We start from the raw sequence: 5,767 nt of genomic DNA, 5'->3' as shown, positions 1-5,767 counted from the left end.
GCAGGTTCGCTGTAATAAATGTATCCAATTAAGAGGAGAATATGTTGAATAATCAAATATTTTGACATTGAAATTTTGTTTGGTTCCATAGTAGGCTAAAAATTTTTCAATATATCCTTGTATTAGCTTTCAGCAGTTGAAAGATTCTAACAAAAAATGCATTAAGGATTTCCATAAAAATATTCAATGAAGACCCCTAGGAAAACACATTGAGTATTGAACCTCTGGAACCTCATCATTGTTCAATCTACATTGGACTCCGAAAACTTATTATATCCACTTCATACTATCTGAAAAAAAACAATTCACTCAGGTCCACTGAACAATGTCGAATACTTTTCCCACCAATCCCTATACCTTCTTCCATGTCTTCTATTCCCTTCACTTCCGTTCTCACAATATAAGAATTAACTCCATAACTCCGAGACAAGTCTGAGAGATCTCGTGCTGCTTCTCATTTTCTCGTGGGTAAATGAATCATGAAATGTTGATGAATTGCATCCGTCGTAATTTTTTGAAAATTTCATTGATTTAGAACAGGAAAAGGAGAAGCGTCGGCTTCACATCCTCATCAATAACCTAAGACAAATAGGAGGAATTGCTTTATCCGTCAATTGAAACTTAAGCTGAAATAAGCGAAGGAACATGAAAAGGAGAATGAGAATGTCTCAAACATTTTCAACCAACGTTTTGGCAAGTAAATACCAACCACCATAACTTTCATTCAGACTCATCAAAGAACATGCATTGAAATCACGATTTTTTTCTGAGAACTTCATTGACTTCCAACCATGTCCGTAGAAGAATAAATTAGATCCTTTGGTCTGTTTTTGAATATCACATCGGCATATTCCTCATTTTGAAAAATTTGAGGCATAGTTTATGCACAAATCAAGTACGCACAATGAACTAAATCGTTAATACTATGCTGTTGTTCCAACTGACATTCGAAATTACAAAATTTTGACCCGAAGTAACGAGAGAAGATCATGGCATCTTTTGGTTGGTTGTTCAAAAATAGAGCAAAAGACATATTTCATTTGTTACGGAAATACTATCATCTTTACGATAAAAACTCGGACAACGATAAAGTTTTCAATTGAAATTGTCTTTTCGATGCATAATTTTCAATGATGATATGTATTTGAAACCTGTGAAAAGTTATGATAGAAACTCAAAAAACGGTTGTCGATTTCACCCCTCTTAAGTTTTGAGAAATGAGTGAGAAATTCAGTTTCATGTGCAACTCTATTCGAAAAATACCTCTAGAAAATTTCATTTGTTTATCTTGGACCTACCTTGAAAAAATTTAATTAATCCATAAGAATCTTTGAATCAACTCTTCAACGAAAAATTTCGAGACATATCTCCGTGGACAATTTTCCTCTTATTTCAAGGTCTTGAACCTACATCCAAAATTAGTCCCATTAATCCTGGGACGTATATTTAATACGCGAAACCAAATATTTGAAACTTTCCCAATATTAGAAATATTAAATGAAGTAAGGACACAAATATTCATGATTAGTTCGAGGCATGCGTTGCCATCTGATATTAATATCGTGCTCATTTCTTAATTCTGTATGGAAATCATCAGGTTCTCCTATAAATGTAAGACACCATTGAAATCAAGCAATTAACATTCGAAAAAAATATCGAGACAAATCAAATCTGAACCCAGATGAAATCCGGTACCGGAAACATAAACAACGTCCCTTAGCATATACGTTTACATGACACACAAATAATGACCTTCATATTGAAAACAAATGGGGAATAGATAAAGAAGGAATCTCATTTCCATTTGATACTTTTTGAGATAATTAGAATCATTTAAATGGTAATGAGAAAGGAACATGAACATTTATCCTCTAAAATTAGTGATTAAAAAACCTTAAGCAACTCTTCGGCCCCTTTAAATGATTTGTACTGTTTTGTGGAACAGTAGATCCGCTAGACAAAAAAAAATGTTCCAACCAAAAAGTCTATAGAAACGTATTTGGTCCGAGTTCTTCAAGCACTCACACTCCAAATGAACATATTCATTTTTCTTGTTGGTGTTTGCATCCATTCGTTAAATAATTCCTTTATTATGGGAATTTGGACAGATGATGCTTTTGATTCAAAACATTCGTTTAAGAATTTTCGAAACGTCCAATATCATCAGCTCTCCAAATTCCCATAATATTTTTTTTTCATAATTCATTGCTCCATTCCTGAATCATTTCGATTTTAGAATCTTCATCAGGAGCCAAACAAGATGGATGATTTTAGTTATCATAGTCTTTTCTATTCATGAGGTATCGATATGCTATTGTTGTTGAGGATGTACTATCCGTTGAGTTTATAATTTCTTTCAATAACGGATAAAAACCCTTGTTGTGCTTCCTACTCACGTAGGTTCTACGCAACAGAAGTTGAAAGTACGTGAGCATTAGAATTAGCAGTATATAAAATATACACTCCTATGTATCCCATAATCGAAAGCGACCTCTTTATAGATATTTGGATTTATTGGCTTATTCAATAATCTTTAAGGATTCGGATTAGGTAATTCCTGATTGAAATAACCAGGGTAGATAAGCCTCAAATATGATAATCCATTCCATCATACGAGGATATATTGAAAAATTCTTAGCCTACTATAGAACCAAACAAAATTTCAATCTCAAAATATTTTATACTCAACATATTCTCCTCTTAATTGGATACATTTATTACAGCGAACCTGCAACGTCCCTAGACCTCTCAAAAAAAAAGTTTCTTCTTGCTCTGCAAACCAGACCTCCACAGTTTTTATTACCTCCTCGTTAGAAGAAAATTTACGACCTTTTAAACTTTTTTTCAATTGAGGAAAGAGATGATAGCCAAATCTGGTGGATAAAGGGGTTTTTTAGTAATTCAAACCCTAAATCACGAATTTTTTGCATGGCAACATGAGATTTGTGAGCAGGGGCGTTGTCCTGCAAAAACAAAACAACAGCTTTGGATAGCTTTCCGCGTCTTTTCTCTTCAATTTTTTTTTCGTAAAGAGGTCAGTACTGTCGAATAGTAATCTCCGGCTATTATTCTACCCTTATCCAAAAAATCAATCATGATTACTCCATGGCAATCCCAAAAAACTGAAGCAAGAACTTTTCCAGCAGATTTTTGGACATGAAACTTCTTAGGTCTTGGAGAACCAGAATTTCGTTATTCTATCAATTGTTGCTTTGTTTCTGGATCGTAGAAATGTACCCAAGTCTCACCCATAGTAACAATTCGGTTAAGGAAGTCTACATCGTTTTCAAATGGAGATCGAACGCGATGCTTCTACACTTGCACGCTTTTGGTCAACATTCAAACATTTGGGGATCCATTTTGCAGCAATTTTTCTCAGGCCCAAATTGATGTGAACTGTATGATGAACGCGTTCGTATGAAATACTCAATACTTCAGATATCCGTTTTAGCCCAATTCGTCGGTCTGATAAAATCACATCATGAACTGCATCGATGTTTTCGGGGACTGACACAAAAAATGGCCTTCCCGATGGGTCATCATCTTCAATGAAAAATTTTCCTCGTTTGAAACTTGAAGTCCAATTTTTCACGGTCGTATACGAAGGACATTGATCGCCAAGGGTATTAAGCATATCTTCGTTTATCTTCTCACCTCTTAACCCTTTCAAATACAGGTACTTGATGATGGCTCGATACTCCAATTTTTCGATTTTCACAATTTCGGTTGACATCTTCTTTCTTTTAATTTATTGCGTAACTCTGGTTTACTTCTTTGACCTCAAACTTCACACTTACACTTCAAATGAGTTATTCTTGGTTGTTATGGTAACGCAATATTTTTTTTATGCATGCAACTGGTCTAGGCTAACTAGATATCAACACATCCTCGTATATGTATATGTTGAATTTGATATAATTTCGATCCAGAAAAGTTTCGAAATGCAGAAGATTCATCTTTTGTTGTTCATTGTACTTCTCCATCTAATCGCTTAATTGTTCGAAACACAAAAATGAACAAATGATTCATCTTGATGAATTTCACATCCTACTCGAAAAGATACCTCGTAAACGCCCTGTATACACATCCTGTTACGACTTGCCTCTTATTTATAACACCCTCCTTAATCTGAATATATATGAGTTGTATCACCATAAATAATGAAAGCTTTTGAAGCGCCGCTAGAGTTGCCAGACAAGATATATAAATTTTTTCCTCTCGCCATGACACCATCCGCCCTGTATTTAACTAGATTCTTGGCGCATCGCATCTTGAATGCCGTTAACGAAACGACCATATCGCTTTTCAATTAATTACTCACACTGCCGGTTAATTTGAACGAAATGGCAAGTGTTTCTCCCAACGGGGTCATGGGATGTTCGTATGATCCATTTTAGTGCATTGAAATGGTGCCTATGCGGACTTGAACTGAATTAATGATTTTGGCGTATGCATCAAGTGAAAACTGTTGAATATGGAAGTCGACGACCTTTAAAAATCTATGCTAAATTACTTCTTGTTGTCTCTTGGTGGACCTACTTTAATCGATGAATGTAAATGAATAAGAATTGGACGAACTTCGTGAAGAGAATTGATAATTATTTGAATGCACACCCGAAAATGTCTTGGAATACGGAACAAATCATTGGGTGTATCGAAATGTCGGAAACGCTGAAGAGAGTCAGGATAACACCATGTTATCCTCATTTGATTCGTCCAAATTTTCATTCTTCCATATTAAACACAGTGTCGAAATACTCCGTAGTTGAATTTGTATGGTGTAGAAACTGGCTGTATCAGCTCTGTAATCTTTAAATCAGACACAAAGGAGAATTTCAGAAAATATTGAATTCCGAGCTTGTTTTCACAAAAATTTAATACATTTATATATTTTTGGGTTTTGGAAAGCCCACCTGATGCCAAATTTAAAAATCCATATGTTTGCTCTCGTGTTTGCTTAATAACCGAAAAACAAAAGGTGATAGGAAAAAACTACTACAACACTGGATTCAAAGAAAATATTCTATCAGAGTTTCAACTTCTTCCATAGGTTTAGGAACATCTAATTGAGATACGAAGGGTGCTTGAGAAGTGATAATTTTCAATTTCAGCCTATATCTCGAAAACTAGAAGAGCTATCAAAATTCTGCATACACCACTTTTAATTGCATAAAAATGTACTGTCGAGAAAACCGCAATTCTCAAACAGATATCAGCATGGAGGATGAAACTCTAGAACAGGTCGAGCAATTCAAATACTTGAGAAGCTTCATAAATACCATAGGGCTAACCTGGTCACAGAAATACACAAACGTATCAATTCAGCATCACGGGTATTCTGAAAGCTAAAGGACAGATTGTTTCAATATCACGACCTCAATCTGAAGACCAAGACAGCTGTTTACAAAGCTGTGGTCCTCCTAACGCTTAAACAACTTGAACAAACGCAACAACATCATCTAAGACAAATAATGCACATCAGATGGTTCCACAAAGTTTCAAATGCAGAAGTCTTGCAACGCGCGAGTTGTATAACAATTGAGACTCAAGTAACGAGAGCCTGACTCAGATGGAGCGGCCACATTCTGAGGATGCAAGACACAAGACTCCCCAAAGTAGCTCTGTATGGCGAATTCACAGTGGGAGCTCGGAAACCAGGAGGTGAGTAAAAGCGGTTCAAGGATTTACTGCATCAACCCCTAAAATCAGTTAATGCCAATCATAACTAGGAAAAACTAGCGTTAAACAGATCACAGTGAAGGTCTTT

Source organism: Coccinella septempunctata, chromosome 5, assembly GCF_907165205.1.
Source record: "Coccinella septempunctata chromosome 5, icCocSept1.1, whole genome shotgun sequence".
Classification (NCBI taxonomy): domain Eukaryota; kingdom Metazoa; phylum Arthropoda; class Insecta; order Coleoptera; family Coccinellidae; genus Coccinella; species Coccinella septempunctata.
The sequence above is the reverse complement of the archived record's forward strand: the minus strand, read 5'-3'. Positions refer to the sequence as shown.